A 26,246-nucleotide genomic window follows, 5' to 3' on the forward strand; every position below is an offset into this window, starting at 1 on the left:
ATTCGGAGGAGTTTAGTTATGAATGAAAAGTTTGGCATAGAACTATTAGCATAATGCATATTGAGTCTTTTCCCTCCACCACCCTCTCATCACTTTTTTGTCCCTTTGCTCTTTTTTTTTTAAATGTTCTTATTTACCAGGGGACTTAATATACACACAAGTTCTGTGGAAATAACATTGCATTTAATCACACTTAAGACCATACATATGAAGATGTCTGTGGGGAAAAAAAAGTCCTAGAAACAAGAATAGTTGCTTCTTGTATGTTGCTTGCATTAACCTCCCATAACCACTAACAATTGACTGCATGTGAAGTGATATGAAATGAGACAAAAATAGCAAGCATATTTATTTCACTTAATTTTAACCAACTGAATAAACATAACCAGAAGAATAATTTTGTGACAGTAATACAAATACTAGAAAAGAGGTCCAACAGGCAGAGGTCCAAATCAGTAACACCATTGCCCAGGGGACTTGGCAAATATACAAGCTGATGAAAAGGTGCGTAATCAATCAGAAATGGAAAATAGGATCACATAAACTTTTCTATATGACTATACATAATAATATTATTGGGAACTTATTGGCATTGTTGGGTTAGGTTTCTGTGGTTATTAATTAAAGTTCTACCTGTATATTCTCATCTGACACTGATCAAGGCTCTATGAGTTATTCATGTTATATACATTAAGGTTCTCCATATGTCCATTACCAATCAGCTTTATCCATAGGGTGCATTGGGATCTTTGAAGAACTTTTTGTGTAATAACCCAAAGCTGTAAAACTATTTATATTTTGCCAGTTATAAAAATGAGGTTAAACTTCTCTTCAAAATCATGTAGTTCATGATTTGTAGACTCTTAGATTCAAACTTAGGAAATTCTGAGATAAAAGGAAAACAGGAAATAAGAAAGTTGGGGGGCTGTGAGAGCTTTTGATAGAAGAGAGCTGTAAATGGAAACCTACCATTTATAATTAATTCAGAGGGACACATATGTTGTCCCTGTAGTGGCAGCCGGTATGTGCACCATTGATCAGGACTTCTGTCTTCTTGAGAATATTCAAGCTCGTGGACATTTGCCTCTGACTGAGAACAGTGCTGTGCCCTACCCTTTACAGCCATTCTTAGGTAGTGAAGTTCTCCTTCTCCGTATTCTCATGGAGGGAATTTCCATTTCCCGTCTTCTGTCATTTTTCCATCAATCTCTCCACTGTAAACCAAACACAGAAACATGAATATGAACACACATGCTTACACCCACACCAGATCTTTTGGGAAATAAGCTCAGTTCCCTGTAACAAAATAACGTATAATTTCCTTAGGTTTCCATTTTCTGTACTCTCCAAAGACCTGTACACTGACAACACTAAAGTTTCTCATGGTATTTCTTGTGCTGTTCCAATTGAAAACATAGATCATCTAATTATCTCCCATTAGATGCTGAATGATTTTGTTAATCTAGTTTTGATTTGGATTTACTTTGGCATTCTATACTCTCTGAAGGATATATATGGAGATGATTCTGGCTCAATATTAGTTACTAAGGTAATCATCCTGCTACACGACAGGTGACTGGGCAAGTTTCTCCCACAGATTGATTATTGTATTTCACACCCTCGCCTTATCTTTATATATCCTGTTTTTCTTTCTCACTGACATTGGTTTTAATGCATTTTAAAAGTGCATTTGTATTTTAAAAAATAATTTACTTAACTATGCATGTATGTGCCTATTTGTATAAACACATTGGGACATATGTCTCCACATAGGACATATGACTCATGAGGATCAATGTTGGAATGAATTCCTACACTGCCTTTCCACCTTGCGACAGAGTGGATTTGCTTCAGCTTTCTTACTCTATACAGATGGTTAGGATTCCATATCTATTTGTTGAATTGATACCTGCAATTTTGTGAAGCGTTCATAACTGCCTTCTCCTCTCATTATGTTTCTTCATTTATCGTCTCTTGAGGTATTGATAGTTATACACATAAACCATCATTTAAGCAGCAGAAAACATATCGTGTTTCTAAAATCAATTCTGAATGATACAAATTTATACTTGAAGAGTTAATACAGTTATTACAAAAATTTATGGTTGTTACAGGTAGCATAATACTTATCATTTTCAGCACTTTAAATATATGATATTTAAGACATTTATATTGTATTTCAATTATCAAAACCAGTTATCTCCAAACCTTCCAACTTCTTAGATTGAAACTGTGTCTATTAAACAATTCCCCATTTCCTCTCCTCAGCTCCTGATAATCCTCATTATGCTTACTGTACACATACACTTTTCTATTAATATATCATATGAATAGAACAATATAAGATTTGTCTTTCTGTGTTTGAACTGTAATGTTGAATGTTGTAATGCTTCAAGGTTAATACATGCTGTAAAAGGTGTCACAGTGTCCTTCCTTTTTAGGTCTGAACAGTATACCTTTACATGAATATAGAGTATTGTATCTGTATTTCCTTTATCAAGACATATTGGTAAAACATTTACCATTTAGTTATTGATAATGATGTTATTAATACTGTAGGTGTATTTGTAAATATTTCAAAAGCTATTTGAAATTCAGGTGGTTGGTGCTACAGGACCAGAAGTAATGCTGTTGAAATTACAGCCATTCTATTTTTAATTGTTTGAGAAACTGACTAGTTATTTTCATGAGTGGTTGCAGAATTTGGATTCACAATCAGAATATGTAAGTTGCAAGGTTTATTGTATTTATCTTAATGAACTTAATGACTAAGTTATTAAATTACCTGGATTTATTTGGCTTCTGTTGTAGTCTTTTATTCAGCAGTTGGTGATGGAAGGTTCTGGGAATGGTCAAATTCCTGACACCTTTCTCTAGAGCTTAATAACAATGTCTTGGATTCACATGTGTACATCCGGGAGACAAGGGACAAGATAAACCATACAGTGTCACTTGAGGGTGCACTTGGAAGTAGAGCACAACCAGCATCACTAGGAGATTGGTTTTGTAGCATCAATAAACGGCATAAACTCTGCCACCCAGGACATAATGTAATTACGTTCTTGGAATAACACCACCATCAGAAAAATTAAATTCACCACTTAGAAATAAGAAGTAAGTGTATATGAAACCAGTGCTACAAAAGGTTGTCTAGGTAGGAGACTTTGTCCAATGTAGCAGAATGGGAAGGAGGAGGAGGAGGAGGGGAAGAGGGAGGAGGAGAAGGAGAAGGAAGAAGCTGACAATTAACCAGTATCACTGCATTCATTAGATATGTAACCACACACATCAATACCTGTGAGAATCAACTTAAAGGAAAAAGGGTTTATTTTGTCTCATTGCTTCAAGGTATAGACTATCAGAGCAGGAAAGATTTTGTAGTAGGACTGGCTGCTGGTTGTGATGATATGGTCATTGAACTGTTTGTGCATAACTGGGTTGACCAGAAAGCTAGGAGTGGTCAGAAAGAACTAGGCATCAAAATTTCAAGTCCTTAAAACAGTGACTCACTTCTTTCTGCAAGCTCCTAAAAGTCCCTAACAACATCTCTAAACCAGCCCGCCTGCTGTGAGATTGGGTCAAGAAGCCATGCACATGAACCTATGGGGGAATAATTCCTATATAAACAACCACAGCACAGATTATATCACAAACCATTTCACCCTCACATCTCAGTGACATTTGGGAGATAATTTCCTCAGGGTTATTACTTGGCAACAAACAAAACTGATGTTGAAATATTTAATTTTGAGTCACATCACAATCACTGGGTTGAAATTTTCACAGTGAGAGCTAAAGAATGAGACAGCTGACGGCTTAGCACAAATCAAAATGTTAGTTGTAAGCTGTGCATATGGTTTTTGTCTACTTCTCAAATTCTTGTACTCTAGACTGCCATACAAAGATAGGAAAGAAAAATTCTATTAAATTGTTTTCCTTGTGTACCAACCTTCAGTGCACATGCTCGCACACGTACATACACACACATGTACTGTGTGTGTCTTTTTGTGTGTACACTGTAAGAAGCTGGATATACATCTTAAATATTTCTCTTTCATGCAAATATATGGTGATTGCTGTCTTGAGGAACACTTGTAAAATTAATAGAATTATTAGCTACACTAGCTTTGTTATTTTCTCAAACATCATTTTAATTTAAAAGAATGGTTGACTAAGTATGGGATTTTTAGATTGGAGTCATTGGAACACATTTTATCAAAATAACTGCAGTTGGAAAATTAGTAAAGTGATCACTGTGCATACACAAAGACCTAAGACTGATTCCTAGAGCCCACATTTAAAGGGCAAGTATGGTAGTGCCCAATTGCAATTTCAGTTCTGACTGGCAGAGATCGGTTCATTTCTGGTCAGCCAGCCTAGCAGAACTGTCAAATTCCAGGAGAAAGTGAGAGAGCCTATCAGAAAATATTGAGGGTCTGGAAAGATGATTCAGTTATAACACTTGATGTTCTTGCTGTGGCCCCAGTTCATCTCCCAGAATCCACATGGTGGCTCACAGACGTCTGTAACTTCAGTTCCAGGGAATCCAGAGACTTCTTCCATGGACCCTAGGAACACATGCAGTGCACATATGTCCATTTAAACAAAACATTCAAATACATGAAATAACATTCGACAAATGAAAAGTAACAAAAATGATAAAGTTGATGGCATTCTACGGAACAATACTTTATGATCAACACTGATATTCATTCATACATGGGCCCACCAATGTGTGCACACACACACAGACATTACAGTAGTGGATGAAAGGCTATGGCAAGAGCATCAAGTGCTTATCATCATCATCATCATCATCATCATCATCATCATCATCATCATCGTCGTCGTCGTCGTCGTCATCATTTAATCCTTTTTTGAAGTCCAGTCTTCATTCCTCTCCCAATCTGCTCCCTGACTGTTCCCCATCCCATTTCTCATCTTCCAACCCTGTCTCCAAAAGGATGTTCCCACCTGCTACTATCCTTCTACCCTCCAACGCCACCTTAACAGACCTCCCTACTCCCTGGGGTCTTAAATCACTGAGGCCAGAGTAGGCAGTCCTCTGCTATATATGTGTCAGGAGCCTCATATCAGCTGGTGAATGCTGCATGGTTGGTGGCTCAGTGACTGAAAGGTCTCTCGGATACAGGTTAGTTGAGACTGCTGGTCTTCCCATGGGGCTGTCCTCCTCTTCAGCTTCTTCCAGCTTTTCCCCAGTTCAACCACAGGGGTCCCCAACTGCTGTCCATTGGTTGGGTGCTAGTATCTGCATCTGTTTCTTGCTCTTAATCTCTGAATCATCTTTCCACACCCTCAATTTTTGAGGGACAGGCTCTCTCACTTTCACCTGGAATTTGCCAATTCTGCTGGTCACCTCAAAGAAAAGAAACACTGGGATTTATCCCAGGAAGGAGATTAGTACTGCAATACTAAAATAAAATAAAATAATAAAATCTTTGAGTTTTAGAAATGTGATATCTGCCATTAAAATGTCACTTTTTGTTGGTATATGAAATGAGCACCCTTTAGAAAATCCGGGTAACTCAGAACTCTAGGGATTTTCAAAACCTTTTTCACAAGCACACTCAAATAAAGCACCCATTCAATGTGCAGAGTACAACACTGGACAGGATATAATAAAATGCGGACACATCGCTGCTATTGTTGTCCTAGTCTTCACTGCAGTTAATGTTTAAGACGTTATCACCTAAGTTTGAGTCTAGTGTCACGGGGTGAGAGCAACCAAGATGACTCGTAAAAGACTCCTCTATTTTTCAACTCTTTGCATAATGCTGGCTTATTTTTCTCAACCTAAACCACATATTTCAAAGGCTTAAATCCAGGGGAAGACTTAATTATGCAACTGCCTTCGCTAGTATGTATGTTGGAGAGACCAGAAAGCGTAGTTACTATAGTTATTTACTATGTTGTCCTTCGGAAACATTTGTGTTTTCTACAAAAAGTTATAATAGTATATTGCCAATCTACTATTGTTTTCCAAAGATTTAAAAAAGATCTCTTTAACCTCCTCAACATGTATTAGGAAGATCTAAAATCTCATATAAAATTGTGAGACCTGCCCATAAATAACTGCTGAATATTGGGTCATTTTTATTTTACCCACTAGATATGAAAAATGTAAATATCAACTTTTCAGAGGTAGAATTTGTGTAATTTTATCTTAGTATACAGCAAAATGATAGCGCAGTATGTACTACCTTTCACTAAGTACACAACTAAGAAATGTCTCATCAATTGAATTATATCTAACTTGTACGTTCATAAAATAGTGTTATGCTACATCAGTTGGTGTTTTAGGTATAATGCAATCTTAAAGAGAGCGGATACATACTCTCATCTTGTTTGAAGTTATTCCAAAAGCCATTTAGTTTAGTTTGCCTTTTTCAAAGATTCTAGCCCCAAAGGCCTTTGGTCTAGATATCAACATAGCCTTTAACAAGTGGACAAATTGCAGACACCATAGATATACAGTGGTGTAATGGCTTTGTCCCTAGTAATGCCTCATAAGCTCAACAATACACAATGATAATGGGGGATCTGCATCATCCAGAGTGGATCTTTCTTAGAAAAATTATAACCCTCTCCTTAATCTGGTCTTATTGAGCAAATTTGAGAAAACAAATGCCCGAAAGAAAAATGAACTTGGCACATGGTTCCAAAAGAGCTTCTTGTGGTCAAATACAACAGAAACTTAGCTCCATATTCACTAAGAATGGCTTGCCTCCCTTAATCCCAACTTCTGCCTTTGATGGGAACAGATAGAGACCCACAGCTGGACAATGTGCAGTAAGAGAGATCTTGGAACACTTAGAGCCAAATGGGCTGCCTCCATCAAATCCCTTTCCTCAGGGCTCTGGAAATCCTGAAGAAGAGGAGGCAGAAAAGGTAAGAGTCAGAGGGGATGAAGATGTCCAAAGAGTCAAGGTCTAAACACAGCAGGATTGATACACATATGGGTGCTCAGAGTATAGACATGCACACGTTGGGGACCTGTGGAAATCCCTTGACTGAGAGGGGAAGTGAATATAAACCCATATGTCCAACCTTAAAAATGAATAATTAGTTTTCTCTAACAGAAATCTCACTTGGGAGGCAAATCACTCTTAAAGACAGACCCCATTTCCAGCAGTAGATGGCCAATACAAAATCAACTAAATGATTCAATGACATTTTGCGTGTGTGTGAGAGAGCGCACACACGCATAAACATGTGTGATAAAGTTTTGTCAGGGCTTTTTTTTCTAACATCAAATAAATGATATGCTATATTCTCTTTTCTGATTTCGTGGTTTTGTGGAGGAGTTTAGTGTGGTAATATTTGCATCTATATTTCTTTGGCTCCCCCTCCCCCGTTTGTTTAGCTCTATTCTTCCAGTTGTTAGCATTTGTTTTACATTATTGTATTTCATTGTTATTTTTAGATGCTTGGTTGCTTTATAAGTAAAGAAAGGGTAGGAATTTGGAAGGGAGGGGAAGTGGGAGAATCTTGGAGGAGTTGGGAGACAGGAAACCATACTCAGAATATATTCTATGAAAAAAATCTATATTGAATCAAAAACAGAAAAAATATATGAAATGCATCAGTATGTGTGTATGTGTGTGTGCACATGTGCGCGTGCAAGCGTGTGTGTGTGTGTGTGTGTGTGTGTGTTGTAAATAATTAGAGCATTCATTTGCTTCAGGACTTGTTTGAGAAATAATCACGTCCTGAGATGGCTGTACTGAAAGGAGAGAAGTACGTACTGAGTATGTCTTTGTGCTTTCAAACTTAGGTCTCCATGTGTAGGCTCGTCTGGTCTGGAACTTGTGGCAGTCTCAAGCCTCAGTCTCCCAGTTGCTGCGCTTACAGATATATACCACTACATCTGTCCAAACCATCATTCTTGAAAAAAATTGAGGTAACAGATGGACAATAATGCTTGGGGGAATCTTGTGCTGAACGAAATGACTGCAATTATGCTATGAACTTTCTGCCACTTAACACAGACACTTATCAAAATTGTAGGTGACATAAAGCTAAAGATAACAATATATTGGGTAGAAGCGTTAGTCTCTAAAATAATCTCCATAATTTTAATATTAGGTCAAATTTGACAGAGTTAAATTTAGTTAAAAACTATATGTTTTACATTTAAGCATTCAAAGAAGCAGCATACATTCGAGGAAATTATTGATTATCGGCTCAACATTGGTCAAAAAATAAATAACACAACTTCATCAATAGAAATTGGGCTTTATTTTTAGTATCATCATGTCTTTGTCACTTAAATTCATGAGACTTAGTTGACGTGGCAAGACTTTATGCTACCTACTTTCAGAGAACTTAAATTTGAAAAGTAGGGCATAGTTGTACAGAACAATTCTGAAACTTAGGAATCCTTGAAACTGCCATACAAGAAGCTGTGGAGCTTGGAGATAGTAACTCATCCTGTTCCTATACGCTCTCAACACATCCACGGGTTTTTAACTCTATGATTAATATCCAAGAACATCAGTCAAACGTATTGGAAGAAGTTCTACCAGGCATGCCCCAATAGCTCCTGACCTTGAGTTTCCTTCATTTCCTCCTTATTGATCAATACCATTCTTCATTCAATACCATTCTTTATTCAATTTTAATTTTTTAAAAAAGATTAATTATGTGTGTGTTTATTATATATGCCACAAAGGCCAGAAGGACCTACCTGTTCCCCTGAAGCTAAAGTTACAGGCAGTGGTAAACTGCCGGGCAAGTGTCTTGTGCATTAAACCTTGGTCTTTTGTAAGAGCAGTGAACGCATTTGAGTGCAGAGCCAACTCTCACCCTAGTAATTCTTTTCAAAAGTAGCATTTAATGTCGAGGATCCTATTCTTTATCAGATTTAAATTGGATTTGACCTTCTAGACTTCTTTGCTTCAGTCATCGCAGATAAAGTTCAGGGAATTCTATTCCAACTAGATGGAGAACTGACTCAACTTGCCTTAGAGGTACAGGCTCTTAAAACTTTCTAGAAATAGATTTCAAGGGTAAATCTAAAATGCAAATTAGGAGATTATTAGAAGACTCTTATTAAAAACAACTTCCTAGTAGCTAGAGTCATCTAATGTGATTGGAGTGAGCCTTCTTAATGCTAAGGATTTTTCTCACTCCTACAGATTTATCAAGAGAGGGTTCTTCTATTTATGGCATTCTTGAAAAGTCATTAATTAAAAATATGGTCTTTTATTCTGATATATATATATATATATATATTTATATATATTTAAGTATAGATAGTTCTATACACTACTTTATCTCTCTCTCAATATATATATATATATATATATATAATTTTTATTAGATATATTTCTTTACTTACATTTCAAATGTTATTTCCCTTCCCGGTTTCCTGTCCATAAGCCCCCATTCCCTTCCCTCCCCCTCCCCCATATGGGTATTCCCCCATACATCCCCCTTATTGCCCCCCAATATTCCCCTGCACTGGGGGTCCAACCTTGGCAGGACCAAGGGCTTCCCCTTCTCCTAGTGCCCCAACATGGCTATTCTCTGCTACATATGCAGTTGGAGCCCTGGGTCAGTCCATGTATATTCTTTTGGTAGTGGTTTAGTCCCTGGAAGTTCTGGTTGGTTGGCATTGTTTCTTACCAAGCCTTTGGAGGCCAAGGAAATAAGTAAAGGGGTTGAAAATACAATCCAGTAGCAGAGCATTTGCCCAGTGTACATAAGACCATGTGACCTGTCCTGGTTCTAGAATAAGGTAACATAAACTACAAGTCTGATTTTTGTTACTTGGGGTTTGAGGACATGGACAGTGGATAAAGTCCAAGTTCGGCAAGCATGAGAACTAAGCTTGGGTCTCCAAAACATACATAAAGGCCAGCTATATTGCTGTATGCCTTGACCCAAGCCCTGGTCCAGGCGAGAATGAGAGTGAGTCTCTGGGTTTCATCGGCCAACTAGCCTGGCTGAAATAGTACTCTCCAGTTCATGGAGAAATTAGTGGTAGAAAGACAGCTTAGTGAATAAAGAATTTGCCCTACAGCTAAAGGACCTGAGTTTGTTCTCCAGAAACTGTATAAAAACATTAAATATGATGATACATCCTGGAAATCCAAGCTCGGAGACAGAGACAGGAGGATATCCAGGTATTACTCAATAGCAGGTATAGCCCAGTCAGTCGGTAAGCTCTAAGCCAATGGTACAAGGTATCTTAAACAAGCAAAGAGGAGTGCTAACATTATTCAAGGTTGTTTTCACACCTCTGCACCCTCATGTACATGTTGAACATGCCCACAAACAGACACACACACACACACACACACACACACACAGAAATATTTGAATAAAATAGTGATAAAACTACCTACCAGTAAACCAGTACCACTAAACTTTAAAGAAATTTTAACTTATTAAATATATGAAAACAATTGTGTGCATTAATGTTACATATTATAAGCATTTCTTTTTGGAGTTTTATTAAGAAGTCTCTAAAGAAGTTGGTGTGTCACAATATTAAATTCAGATTTACTATTAAATTTAATTAGAAATTAAATTAAAATTAAGTATAAAGTATTTTATCAAGTAAAAGTTGAAAACATGAGTGATACAGAAATGAAAAATCTCGAAGTACAAGAAATGTACTTCTTAAAATATCTCCAATCCCACATAAATTAGTTTGAAACCAAATGAATATGTGTTCCTTCTAAATAAGAACTAATGATTCACTAAAACATTTTGTCAATGGAATGTGGGTTTAAATTGTGACTTTCATTGTTCTGTAAGTTTTAGAAATAATTGTTAGAAACTTCTCATTGTAGACGTGAGTTATTGAATTAATTTCTGTGACTGATGTGAGATATCTCCTGACATTATTGCTTTGACAATATTATTATTTCTTAGGGGGACACTAGAGGGCCCCAAAACCAGCAAAGACTATTGCCATTGCTTTAACATGCTCACTGTCACAAGAGAGTAAGATTCTAGTGATGAAGACACACAAATCAGCTCTTGACTGTACAGGAAACAAACAAACGCAAAAGCAAAACTCTTCTGAAAGTTTCCTCTCTGATGGCTGATGGTACTATGCAGTACCCTGGGGGGAAAAAACCCATCAATGGACCAACCTAAAGGTGGACTCCGTATGCTATAATACTGATCTGTAGACAAGGGAGCCATAGATACTTTGGCAGCATGAGTGTTGTGGGGGTAATCAACTGCTTTCCGACTGAATGTGGATTTGAGGTCTGTTATACAGGAGGACATTTACACCTGTTATTGGAAAACCCATCCCACGTGCAGCCACCAAGCCATCACTGCCGCTGATGCCAAGAAGTGCTTCCTGACAGGAGCCAGATATGGGTCTCCTGAGAAGCTCTGCCAGAGCCCTACTGATACAGAGGATGATGGTTGCAGCTAACCATTGGACTGAACAAAGGGACTCTAATGGAGGAGTTAGAGAAAAGATTGAAGGAGTTGAAGGGGTTTGCAACATCATAGGAAGAACAACAATATCAATTCAACCAGACCCTGCCAGAGCACCCAGGGACAAAACCACCAACCAAAGAGTACACAGGGAGGGACCCATGACTCCAGCCACATATGTAGCAGAGGATGGCACTGTCCAGCATCAGTAGGAGGAAAAGCCCTTGGTCCTGTGAAGAATCATTTCTCCAGTGTAGGGTAATAACAGGGCGTTGAGGTTGGAGTGGGTGGGTGGGAGTGGTAGCATCCTCATAGAAGCGGGGGAATAGGAGAAGGGGTATGAGAGAGGGGGGAAAGGGGATAATATTTGAAGTGTAAATGCATAAAATAACCAAGAATAACATTAAAAAATATTCTGTCCATTGGGCTAACACACACACATATATGTATATATATACATATATACATACACACACACACATATATATACATATATACATACACACACACACACACACACACACACACACACACACACACACACACACACGTGCATGTCTCCCAAGCTTATGGAAGTAACCGGACAGACACTGGGGATTTAGAGGAACACTCTTTAAAAGACATTCAAGCTTTTATGCATGTATACAATTTTCACTATCCCAGATTAAAAGATTTTAAATTACTTTTAGTTTTGTGTATGGGCATTTTGTTTGCTCGCCTGTCTATATCTGAAGCACGTGTGTCCCACTGCCTACAGTTCAGAAGGCAGCATCGAATCCTCTGGAACCGGAGATAAAGGCAGCTATGAGCCACCATGTGGGTGCTGGGCAGGGATCCTGGGACCTAGGCAACATCAGCAAATATTCCCAACCATTAAGCCATGAGAGATATGTCTCTCTTGGATATATCTCTGCCAAATTTGTTCTGAAACCTTCTTGGTTATGATACAGAGCTCATAATTCCCTCTCTCGACTTCCAAATGTGGCACAGACATATTTTCCGGGTGTAAAACTGCTGATGCCCGGCACCAAAACGTTCACATGGACCTGCCCCAAATCCACCAGAGTTTGCCGACCATTATCAATTGACTGTCAGGAGCCACAGCATAAAGGATTTCAGTGAGACCAATATATATATATATATGTTCAGATATATAAATAGACCATGGTTGGGAAAGATATAAACCAAAGTGGGGAAGATCCATTTTCAAATATTTCCCTTTAAATATTATACTCATAGATTAGCTTTTCTTGCAACATTGGCAGGAAGTTTTCATTTTACAGTGGGTTCCAGCCAATGGAAAGACAACTGATAGAACCTGCTAAGAATGTGTGCCTTACTGTGACGATGACAACAATGGCCAGGCTCAGAGAGCATCACAGAACATAGGCGGTGAAGAATTTAAAACTCTGTGATGGGGATGAAAGCTATGGGAAGCTGTGTATTCCTCATATGGCATGGCCATGGTGTCCATAAACTCACAGCAGCTACTTAGCCACATTCAACGTTCACAAGATCAATCTAAACAATAACGCTGTGAAGAATAGTGTATTGGTTCATGAGGATTGTCCCTCTCCTAGCTTTGGCGTGATTGGCTAACTGGTGGCACCTGAAGAACCAGGAGTAATTTTCTTCAGAAATGTGGTCCCTCATTGGTTGCTCATGCAGGTAGGACTAGCTGGACTTAGAGGATAAGAAGAGAAAGAAGTAAAGGAGAAAAGGAAGAGGGAAGGAAAGAGGCAGGGGGCAGGCATGCTGTTGGGAGTAGACATATTAGAAGGGCCAAGAGGGGTTGTTTGCAAAAACACATTTCAAACAACTATCAAGATGTTTTCTACATATGCATGAAATTCTCAAAGCATAAATAAAAATACTTTTAAAATAATTTATGTCAAAAGGTACTTCATATGTCAGATTCTTTATGCTTGAACGCACAGCCCAGAGCTCTCTTAACAATATGTTGTTTTTGGCACTGTAATCATTCAAAATTTTAACTGTGGGGACTTTAAAAGGGAACATGAATAGAATTATTACTTATGGTTATGTCCAGAGGGTGGAAATACGTAGATGTATATATACACGTATTTATGTGTTGCCTAGCAACATTGAAGGACAGAGCATGTGGCTGATAGGCATACATAAAACTATTGCATTTTATGTAGATTATACAACCTTGGATACTGAAAGTCCACTCTGTGGCTTGTCCCAGGACAGGTTTCACACCTCACTATGCATTCCTTAAAGTTTCACAGTATGTATACACAGCATGGGTGTCTTCACTGACAGCAGCCTTACCATAGGGCTTAACACCCCATTTACTTCTGCGAATAACACTGTGTTTATTATTATTTAAGTCTTCGTTGCTTAAAGATTTGTAGCCAGGAACCTTATATCTGCCCCAGTCTCCTTGTCTAACTTGCAACACAAGGTCATTATTTCATAGATTCTGAAACAGAAAGATTTTTCTTCTGTAGAGCTTAACAGCTTCAATTTGCTCTTTCAATTGCCACGTATTAGGTACCTGCTTAGCCAAGCATTTTACTGAAACACCAAAGACACAATATAATGACTGCAATGGTTATTTTGTGTGTCATCTTGGGAGGTCCATAGAGCTCATGTTTGGTTCATACATCATTGTAATTATGTGTCATTATTCTAGATGTGTTTATGGGGGTGATTTGGATGCAATATACATTTAAATCACTTGATTGTTGAGTAAAGCAGATTGCTTTCCATAATGTGGGTGGGCTCTCCTAATCACTCAAAACCAGAATAGAACAAAAGGCTGACCTCTCTCATAGAAGAGAGAATGGTCCAGCAGACGGCCTTCAAACTTCATCTGCAGGATTGGCCCTTCTCACGTCTACAGCAGATGTTCGGCCTGCTGGACTTGCCTCTCATCATTTTCTCTTATAAGCCATTAGATTTATATAGACCAATCTTTTAAAAAGAGATCCCCTGTAGATAATGATCCAAGTAAATGCAAAGACAGGGAGGTTACCCTGATTTCTGTGGGTATCACGCACATTAAAGGCTCTTAAAATTCTCATTGTTCTGTAAGGGTGTGCCCATTTAAATGATGAACTGTAACATAACAGGACGTTCATATATACACAATTAATGCTTTATGAAGGAGTAGCATGGCTGAAAATTAGTTGCAAAAGTTTTGTCGAAAAACATTCTCAAGCCTAGCCTTTAAATGGGAAGGTAGATAACACTTGAAACGTAAATAAATAAAAAAAAACCAATAAAAAATAACTAAAATTGTCATTCATAAGATTTTACTAGATGAAGGAGCTTGTTTTATTTAAGTAGCTATACCTACCAGAGGAAAGAATGGCAACACAAGTTGGAAGAAAATTATGAATTACTTTGTTGGGAAATTCAAAGTAGATTAGAGGCAGGTTCTTCTTTAAAGATAATGATCCACAGGTCTGTACCCTAATAAATAAAACCCACAGAACATACATTTCAGACACACACACACAGCCACACATACAACAGTCACATACACATGGAGAGAGGGAGGGAAAAGGAGGGAGAGAGAAAGAGAATATACAGGACAAGGTCACATGAAAGTGTCCTCCATAGATATTCAATTTTACTTTCCCTTTTATTTATATTTATTTGCTTCTGCCCTTTATGCTCATTTAAAATATATTCCAGCTTGTCAAAGATATCGTAACATAGGACCATGGCTAACTGTGTACTGATTTTCTTCTTTATTCCTTGATAATGTCAATTAGGTAGCCTTTGATTCTGAACGCTATTTATAGCCAAGTCTTTCGTGACTTGAATAAGATGCTGCAAAATAATGAGTACAGAGGATTCCTCTCTTCCATTCTCCTAGCACCAGAGTAAATAAAGTTCTGATTGCACAAGCGCAAGGACTTAAATCCAGATCCACAGCACCTGGGCAAAAAACCAGGCGTAACACCGTGTGTCTGTAGCTGCAGAGTCAGGGACAAAAACAGGTAGATTCATGAGGCTTCCAAAAATAGCCAGGTTAGGGGAAACAGTGAGCTACACATTCAGTGTGACGACTTGCCTCTACATATAAGGCTAAGGGCTGGATAGAAACCCTGCAGTTAGCATATACTGTTCTTTCAGACCTGGGTTCAGTTTCTAACACTGACTATAGTTGCAGCTCCGGGGAACCTAATCTCCTGAGTGCATCTCCAATCATGTGCACATACACAGATAGACCACATACATAAAATTAACATCATATATACTCAATATATATAGCTACATATATATGTATATGTATATATGGGGAGATATATATATATATATATATATATATGAAGATATTGAAAAAGACACCTCACTATAAACCTCTGGTTTTCAAACATACTTGCACATACTTAATACTTAAATATATATTAATGTACATTGATATATATTTAATTATTAATATTAATATATTTTATTAATATATGTTTGAGTAAATATTGAAAAAGACACTCCAAAATCAATCCCTGGTTTCCAAATACACATTCACTTACTCACACTTACACACAACACACATACACATACACACACACACACACACACACACACAAACACAAACACACAGACCCAACTGGAAATCTTAGTTGTCTCAATTATTAGGGCTCAGTTTATTTTTACTTGGACATGATATTATATCAGAAATGATCTCTAGGTATGAATATTTTTACAATTATGGTGTAGCTACTCAAATATATAGAAGAAAGTGCTGCAGAGTTGAAATAGTTAAAAATCATTGCAGAATAAATATAAATATCCTTCCATCTAGTTAAAAATTATATTAATGAAATTTCCATATTTAAAGTAAATATTAGAGTAAGAGTCATTAGATAACATGATTTATTCTAAAATAACAGCAGGGATATGTAGATTTAATAGTTATTCTATAAGTAATGCCAAAGATTCACCTTCAGGAGCTAGCTAATTAGCCCATTAAAATATCCTATCTCGCTGAAAGCTGTTCTCCTTGAAGACTGTCAGCTGTGTGATTGAATGACATGCAGAATCTCTTGGTATTTTATGGATGTGTGATCCTTGGCATTCCGTAATGAAACCTCTCTTCTCTGTTTGTAGAAGAACATTCAATTTTCATGGAAATGTCAGAAAGATTATATTGTTTTCTTTGTACTGTTTGGGTCTGGAATGCATTTGAGAACCTGTCAACAGTATTTTTTGAAGTTGCTTCAAAAGCTATAATACAGGTACGATTTGGCAACGCTAATTTATTTTTTTAATGGCAAAAGATAGGGATCTTATTCAAAAGGAAATCATGTAAGAACCACCAATTTCCAGTTAATGAAACATCATTTTAAGATTTGAGTTCTGCTCTACTAGTTTTCCCAAAATGGTAATAAAACATTCCATGATCGGATAACTGTGTGTGTGTATGTGTATGCAGATGTATGTGTGTGTATGCATACACCTGCACATATACACCTATTATACACATACGTATTTCATGCAAATTACATACCTTAAACTTGATAGACATTAAATAAATCTTTAATAATGAAATCAATAAATTCAGTAACTAGTCAACTCACATGTCATTAATTTGAGATTTCCTTGTGCTTACATTTTTCTAGGATTGTGGTTTCAATAAGTTGTGTCACTGAATGCAATAATGTGTTGTATTTTTAAAACTGATATTGTACTAGTTAACAATCATGCTAAGTCCTAATAACTACTACTCTTGTCTAGACATTCATGTGTGTTTTAAAATGGTGTCTTACAAAAGAAGTTAAAATGACAGACATTGAGGAAAGGGGAAAAGAATCAAACAAAAATGAAGGAACGAGTAAAAACCTATGGAACCTGAGCTAGAATAAACAGAACTCATCAATTCTTTATCCATGCATACATTTATTCAACTGTAAATGTTTATAAACTAACAAGATGCTAGAATAGAGAAGACACTGATGAATAAATATGACATCAAGTCTTAGCCAAATTTGTAAGTGTATTGTGTTCTTGCTCTGGGAATATAAAGAAGGGTCCATAAGTCAATCTTTGAGTGCAAGATGTCTTCCCTCAAGGGTATGCAGAATGTCAAAAGAAAAAAATAAGTGTTAAGAACCAGAGGAATATTCATGAAGGGTTCAAAGAGAGACTGGGAGTTATGTCCAAGTCTTCTTCATTCATTTAGAAATGAACCCATGGCCAGCAGATTGGCTTTAGAAGGGTACATGTCCTTCCATTATGTCAAACACTCTGGTGCAACTGGAGCACTGGCCAGGTGTCTAAATTCTCAGTGATTAACTATGAATAAAAGTACTTATCAATCCCCTAATGTGTGTGTGCATGTCTGTGTGTGTGTGTGTTTGTGTGTGTGTATGAATGTATGTATGTATGTATGTATGTATGTATGTATGTATGTATGTATGTATCTATTTATTTTAAAAAGGGGGGATGACATCTCTGGGATGAGCCAGAAATTCAAAATGGGGGAGACTCCCAGGAGTCTATGAGGGTGGCCCTACCTACTCCTAGCAGCAGAGGAAAAAGAACCTGAAATGGCCAACTCCTGTAGCCAGCCATTACTTCCAGCACAGGGAGTAGGGCACCAACCAACCCACAAAACCCTCGACCCAAAAGTTGTCCTGATTACAAGATGTTCAGGGACACAGATGGAGCAGAGACTGGGGGGAAAAACAAAGCCTGGCCCAACTTGAGACCCGTTCCATGGGAGAGAGCCAACACCTGACGCTATTAATGATATTCTGTTATTAATGATATTCTGCAGATAGCACAACTGGCCTCTGAGAGATTTCATCCAGCAGCTGATGGAAATAGAAGCAGAAACCTACATCCAAACGTTCGGTGCATCTTGGGGAGTCTTGTGGAAGAGTGGAGGCAAGGATTGAAGGAGCCAGATGGGTCTAGGCCCCGGAAGAAGACATACAGAGTCAACTAATTTGGGCCCATGGGCTTCACAGAGACTGATCTACCAACCAAAGAGCATGCATGCGTGGGCTGGACCTAGGCCTCCCTAGATATTTGTAGCAGATGTGTTGCTTAGTCTTCATGTGGGTCTGCTACAATTGGAGTCGGGGCTGTCTCTCTCTGTTGCCTGCCTTTCCCCTAGCTTGGACTGTCTTGTCTCGCCTCTGTGCAACAGAGTTCTTAGTCCTGCTACAATGGGGACAGATTGGTACCCATGAGACTCTTCGCCTTCTCCGAGGAGAAATGAAGGAGGTAAAGGAGAGAGGGGTTGAGAGGTCCTGGGAGGAGGGGGCTGCCGTCAGCAGGCAAACTGGGAAGGAAGGAAGGAAGGAAGGAAGGAAGGAAGGAAGGAAGGAAGGAAGGAAGGAAGGAAGGAAGGAAGGAAGGAAGGAAAAAATGATATGCTTAATTCTCTACTTCCTTAAACAGATGATAATAGTATAATGATTGGGCCTCAGCTTGGACTGAAGAGTCAAACAGCAAACCCTAGGGAATGTAATTCAAGAATGACGGTAGATACTTGGTCCAATGTAAATAAATTACTAAAGAACTGTAGTGTACTTGGAGATCTGTAGATGTCTCACAGTATATAGTTGTGTGGTGAATTTAAGGTTTTGGTTGCTTCTGAAAAGTCTGCTGACTTTTAGACAACACTATGAAACACACACACACAGGGAGAGAGAGTCAGAGAGAGAGAGAGAGAGAGAGAGAGAGAGAGAGAGAGAGAGAGAGAGAGAGAGACTAGCAAATACATTTCTACTTTAGTGGAGGAAATAAACATATTTGGATTTTACTTTTTAGCTTTTTAACCTGAATTCAAAATAATAATTAGGTGGAGAAAAAGAATTTGTACAAAGGGCCAAGAATAAAGTGCAAAACACAAAACTGAAGGATTTGCTATCAGGATGACTGACCTTTTTATCTGCTTTCAGAAGGTTTCTTGTCCTTTAGAATGTTCTACTGATCTCCTCAGTCTGTTTGCCACTCTGGTCATCTTCACCCTGACACTGCAAGTACAGAACCTGATTATATTTACCAGTACCTGCAAAATGTAACTGTACCCCACACCTCCCAACTTTGTGTCTTTTGTTTGTTATTTCTGAAAGTCATAATTTTTTTTCATTTTAAGCCTTCATCTGCAGGAGTCCCATTGGAACATCCTGAGGATTGTCTTCACAACTGTTTATACATTGAAAACATTTTTAAAAGCAAAAATATTTTTACATATTCATTTTTTATTGTATAGTTTATGTGTTTACATTTCATATGTTGTCCCCTTCCTCCCCTCCCCCTCCCCCTGAATTCTGTGAAGATGTTCCCAGTCCCACCCACTCATTCCCACCTCAACGCCCTGGCATTCCCTTATACTGGGGCATTGAACCTTCCCAAGACCAAGGGCCTCTCCTCCCATATATGCCGGACAAGGTCATCCTCTGCTACATATGCTGCTAGAGCCATGGGTCCCTCCATGGGTACTCTTTGGTTGGTGGTTTAGTCCCTGGGAGTTCTGGGGAATCTGGTTGGTTGTTCTTTCTATGGTCTTGCAAATCCCTTCAGCTCCTTAAGTTCGCAAAAAATAATTTTAATAGCAAAATGTCTTATACGTGATCTTTGTTTAAAGAATATCATCCAAACTGTATAATCCTCAGAGTTCATAACACCGGGCTTTCATCTGCCTTCACTGCAAGTCTATGAGTACCGGACTGTTGGCTTTAGAATCGACCATACTGCATGGCAAGATGCACTGTGCTTGCATCCTGCAGCTTCCCTGGTCTGCTTGGGGTCCCAGATTCTTTTCCTCCTCTAATTATGCCCCTGTCAACATTATTTACACTTGGCCATCACTCCCAAATCTATTAGCTTGAAGAAATGACAAATTGATATATTCAATCATTTGATTTTTCTGAGGTCAACTAAATGCTTGTGAAACATTGAAAAAAATAAAAACCAAACAAACAAAATCCCATAAGCGTAAGTTTGACTTCACTGTTGGTCCAGGAACTGGATGCTGAGGATGAATTCTGCAGCACAGGACTGTCTTGCTTTACTTTTGGATTAACTCTTCCCAGGGTCTCCAATCTCACTTCATTAAGAAATGAATCGCATACATTTTTAATTGAACCGGATCTGTTACTTTTAGCTTCCACTCCTGTTTTAACAATTTCATTTTCTCTGATACTGAATTTGTTATCTTTTCCCAACCTTTTCCTCTCTGAAATGGATATTTGTTATTACAAATGTTTGGAAATGTCATATTAATTCCCATCCCCCTCCTTGTCTTTGCTGTTTTCTCCCCTACCTCTTCCTAAGCCTCGTCACCATTTTCTCCCTGAGGTATCTATGCTCCTCAGTTCTGTTAAACTTTCCTACCGTAACTTTTGATTGTTGCAGGATTATATGCATGTACATAGTAGCATTCGACATTTATGTGGAACATTAGGTTAAGTGGACATGTACATGTTCTTGCAAAAGCACTGTTGGGAGTCAAAAATAGATATTGAAAATGAAACAAATGACTGGAAATACAAAACAAATGAGTTTGTGGCTGTGAGCAATAAATTTTATTTATATAAATAGAATTCCCTCCAACTTTAGCCCAGGGTTTTAAATGTTATCTTGATTTTTGATCTACATGTACAACTTTCAAAAGGTAATGAAATACTTAAAATTGCAAATGATTTCCTTGTCCTATAGATTATCTATAAGTGCAGCATAGATGTGTGCTTTCAGGAACAAGAAATAGTCGATGGATGCACATCAGGATGTGAGCAGTGAGCATTAGTCTGCAATGCTGCTTCACTGCACAGAAATCTATTTAATCTGTGCTGTCTGAGAATGAGCAATTGGCAAGCCTCTCTCTCTCTCTCTCTCTCTCTCTCTCTCTCTCTGTGTGTGTGTGTGTGTGTGTGTGTGTGATATTTTTGTTTATATTTTGTTTTATATTTTTACATAACTGTGCTTGCTGTTTGGAGTGTTAGTCTGTTTCTGACTTTGACAGAACATAGCTCACAGACATCTATGTTGTTAAAGTACAGTTCCTTTCAGTTTCCAGGACATAGAATAAGATATGTGGAGACTTTCCTAAGGTGAGATCGGTATTTATTTTAGACTAAGTATACATAGTCACCACTAATATTCTGTCAGAACTGCACATTGCACTCCAAGTAACACAGGTAGGCACACACTTCCATGGACCTGCCTATGCATGTGTATGATATGAAACATTTTCTAAAACGCTAGTATTCAGGGCAGAGTGCTCACATTGAGAATGTTCGCGGAACAGACTTCTTAAATTAGATCTTTCTTACAGCAACCTAAATCAGGCCATTTCCCACTATTGCTTGGATTCCCTCTGCATGCAAATATAACATGCACCACGCATGGTTTCCAGGCTGTACATGTGGCGCAGCTTCTTTTTGCTAATGCACCTTGTGTTAATTTCTCCAAGCCTACTCTATACCAGCCTTCTGGCCTTCCTTCTCTAACTTGTAGAAATAAAAAAAAATAGTTATGCACAGTACTACTTTTTTCAGTTCCATGTTTCCAGGTATAGAATGGTGTCTTACACATGGTAGTCATCTACGCATATTTTGAAATAGGCACAAGAAGACAGGAAGAGCTTCAGGCTGATGGGAGAACTTGAGCACATGGTTTGTGGTGCAAAATTTGTGCTCAGTTTAGCAAAACTACAATAGCGTTATTTATAAGGAAGATATGCTGCATATTAAGGAGGAGAATAATGGTTACGTAGAATTGATGGAAGAACCTATGACAATAACATTCATGGTTAAGTCTAAATTATATTCCATCTTCTATACATGTCCACATATGTAAACTCACTGTACATGGGTCCTGTTGTTCTAGCTGAGTGACTGACAGCCAAGGGAGTAGGAAAACATAATTAGGAACAGGAAGAAAACAGTTTGATCTTCCAGTGACTCAAATACTTCTTGATCATAAGAGAGTTTTGTTTTGATTTTTATTTTTATGATTCAGCCTAGAACTTGAAGTTTTATTCACTTCTGACAATGGAAAATGTCCAGAATGACTAACTCAACAGTATCCCCAAGTAAGCAGTTGAGTAAAAACCAAATATCTTGGTGAAAATGAAAAACAATACATCTATAGTCAGACATATGCAAGTCGCAACCCCAGACAAGAAGGGAATGAGAGTGTATGTTTGACATAGTACTCAAGATGTGATCGACAACATGGCTCCTGTAGGACTCATTGCTTTGTATTTGGAGAAAGCCTTAGTTTCAAGTTCTTGCCAGTTTCATAACTGATTACTCATAAACATTCCAAATGTCAATTTGAACAATTATTTCATCCATATTCATAACTAATTTCTTTTTATTTTTAGAAGTATATGACTAATATCTCTAAGCTAGTCAAAAGATTGAGTAAAAAAAAAATAAGCACAAAAATAACACCAAAAACTGGGCACAGCTAGGGACAGATGTTTACCTTTCCCTTGCGTTCTTACCCATCTCAGTAGATTTCACCCGACATTTTGAAAAGCGATGTGGCTTCATTTTAAAATATTTTAGTGCAAGAGTACTTCCTTATTCTTTGACAATATTCTTAAGATTTTACTGTTGAATGTTCCTTTAGAAACTTGTTTAAACTATGTAGTCAATTTCTGCCAAGTTGGAACTTCTCGATCCACAGTTCTGTAGGGAGGTTTATGAAGACTCAGGCAGAAAATAAAACTTACAGGTCTCAGGAAGCTTGTGAAACTTACAAGATTCACAAAGTAATCCCTAAGGTTGCACAAGTAGAATCAATTGCCTAGGAAAGGTGATTATCTGACAAGCAGTCTCCTAATTAAATCAATAATTCTAAGCCAGTGTAATTGATTTTGTTTCCTCATGTTTAATTCTATCTTCTAAGAAACAAAGTCTGATTCCATCATTGTTTTCTGATGCTTACAACATTGTTGGTCACATGTAATGCTATCAGCTAGAAATCTTGAAAGCATTGATGTTTTGTAAGTAATGAGTTTTGCATCTATTCACTTATTGGCTTTAGAAAATTCCCAAAGCAAGTTCATATTATAAATACATTTATGAATGTTAGTATTATCAACAGCCTCATTTTGTTTATGAAATATCTGGCAGAAATAGTTCTAGATTGTATACATGTTAAAGCTCAATTCCAGGCTCTTGAGATATACAGTAATTCCTTTTCTCTGCATTTTTATATATTCTTATCCCCCATATACTGCGGACACAGTAGTTGAAGTGTCATTATGAGGTTTTAGAGTAAGAGAAATCTTAACTTTGTTTTATGATGAACTTTTTAACATTTTTTTTTTTTTTTTTTGGAGCTGGGGACCGAACCCAGGGCCTTGCGCTTGCTAGGCAAGTGCTCTACCACTGAGCTAAATCCCCAACCCCTATGATGAACTTTTTAATAATGATTCTACTTGATTATTAGTTAGTATTGATATTCTTTTTTGTGCTTAATTTTAAAATTACTTTTATTAGAATAATGTACACTTTAGGAAAAATGTAGCAAGCATATTTAGGGATCATTTTCATCAATGTTTTCAAGTCTCTAATATGGGGATCATAGGACATACATAATGGATTACCCATAAATAAATGACTGGGCAAATGAGTTGTGATACCCTGCATAAGATAAAGTATTTTAGTTAATTGTAAAATGCATATCTATCTATCTTTATATATCTGCATATACATATATACATATACATATATACATAGAAAGATAATTAAATCCAAAGCGTTCTTTTCAAAGTTAATGAACTATTCGGATAGCAACTTTATTTTTGTGAAGAACTGATTATTTCCTACTAAATCTCAAGGAAAGGACTTTAGCTTTCATCAACAGAATAGGGTAATATGAGTAGTATATGCATAGATTAAAATTAATAATTACTCTTTCCCATCTGTGAGGAATACCATTGTTTTTGCAGTTAGTATTAGCTCATGGCCAGTGACTATAATTAGTATTTTGAAACCTCTCCTTGGAAAGAATAAATGGCTGATTGCCATATCTAAAAACTCCTCTTCTGGTACTGGCTTGCCAATCCTCCTGTCTGTGACAACTTAATCAATCTAGTTTCTAGTTCAATCCCAGTTTTAAAATAGGAAGAAACATATATGGACACCATACAAAAGTATGAATTTCTCCACCGTGTAGTAATTGTGGTGTCCTTCAGGGACTCTTAGGTATCTCACTTAGGTAATGCTCAGACATTAAAGAATGGGAAAGGAAAGTAAGGAACTTGATCCAGTTTGTTTTTTGTTTTTTGTTTTTTTTTTTTTTTATTTTTCAAGTCTTTTGGACCTCTACTATCTTTCTCAACCACATTTTATAATCTAGTTGTTGTAGTAACTATTAACTTAACTTATTCACTGTTAATTATAATTGAGAATTAAACTGTTTTCATCACTTACTTGCTTTACCTTTAAATATCTTCCACATGTTACAGGCAAAAAGGTCAAGAAATGTACCACATAATGACTGTTACTTGAATGATCTCCAGCATATGGTGCCTAGCTAAATATTGTAAAGTCATGCTTCAGACTGGTTTCGTCCAGCTAAGCAACCACACTGAATCTTGGGAGAGGCATTCCTTTGGAAGTGGTAAGTGCAGAAAGTCAAGGAGGTGAGCATGGTATTAGAGGGAAATTTCAATTTTTGTTTTGCTTCTCTCCCCAACTGTATCTATTCTTTAGTGGTCGCTCTGCTAATCAGCATAAGTTCATGGCCAGCATTGTCTACAGAAAAACCCTCCTCCTTAAAAACAAGCATGAGTTCCCCCCAAATGCTTCTGACTGCCTCTTACCTTCTGTTTTTGCGGGAGTCCGAACTGGAGTCATCATCCTAGCTCCTTTGTGAAGCAGATGGTGTTGCTAGAGCTCATTCATAATGGTTGGAGGTTGATAGCTAACCATGGCTTCTCTGCTATGTGGCAGGCATGAGACTGATCAGCAGTTACAATCCTTTGCACTCACCAACTGCTCAAGTGTTTAGCTTGTGAGATCTCTTGCCTCAAAGAAAAAGGTCCTAACAATGGAAGATTGACACTTTCTCAGGGGTTGGGGATTTAGCTCAGTGGTAGAGCGCTTGCCTAGGAAGCGCAAGGCCCTGGGTTCGGTCCCCAGCTCCGGAAAAAAAAAAAAAAACAAAAAAACAAACAAAAAAAAAAGACACTTTCTCATTATACTCAAGGGCTAAGCCTTTCAACTTGCTTGGCACTGTTAGTTAACTGAGTTTATGCTTTTAAAACAATTTGAAAGCAACCCTCTTTTCAAGTAAAATCTTCATAAAATCATGCATCATTCCGGGAACCATAAATGAAATGCAAATGTACAGTTGCATTGGGCTTCACTCTGAGCAGAAAATAGCTTACTGGTTTGAATATCTTGACTCCTTAGGGGTTGTATAAATGCACAATCTGTTTCTGTCAATTCCTTATGTCCTAGATTGCTATACATGTTAGTTATTCAATTTGATTCATTTTATGTTTTCACAGTTTATCTAAATATACGTTGACATACAGCAAGCTAAACATTTAAAAAGAACATTTTGCTCATTTTCGACACATGTCTACTCTTGAGAGTCATTAATCACACAGAGAATGCAATCTATCTACATAGATATTATTCTCATACTCTCCATACTACCTGTCCCCATCACCTCTGATACCCAAACAACCACTAAATTTTTTACACCATTTGTTGAAAAGTTACACTATAAATACTGTTTAGCCTGACTTCCTCAGCATTATTATTTAAAGATTCATTTGTACTAGTGGCATTTATCTCTTGTAATTCTTTAGAAAAAATCAATTGCATGCGTGTACTCTTGTCTATCTGTTAACCAAAACTGAGCGT

At 37.5% G+C, this 26,246-nt stretch overlaps 1 long non-coding RNA gene across 1 annotated transcript; it reads right to left on the bottom strand.

Moving 5' to 3' along the window:
- Nucleotides 1-320: 320 nt before the first annotated feature.
- Nucleotides 321-25,445, bottom strand: LOC120097900 (uncharacterized). The gene is made up of 3 exons (XR_005495777.2): nt 25,196-25,445; nt 19,293-19,385; nt 321-1,214 (listed from the first exon to the last, which is right to left on the bottom strand). It is a non-coding gene; the product is annotated as an uncharacterized LOC120097900 (long non-coding RNA).
- Between the last annotated feature and the right edge of the window lie 801 nt (nt 25,446-26,246).

This window comes from Rattus norvegicus, chromosome 17 (genome assembly GCF_036323735.1).
Source record: "Rattus norvegicus strain BN/NHsdMcwi chromosome 17, GRCr8, whole genome shotgun sequence".
Classification (NCBI taxonomy): domain Eukaryota; kingdom Metazoa; phylum Chordata; class Mammalia; order Rodentia; family Muridae; genus Rattus; species Rattus norvegicus.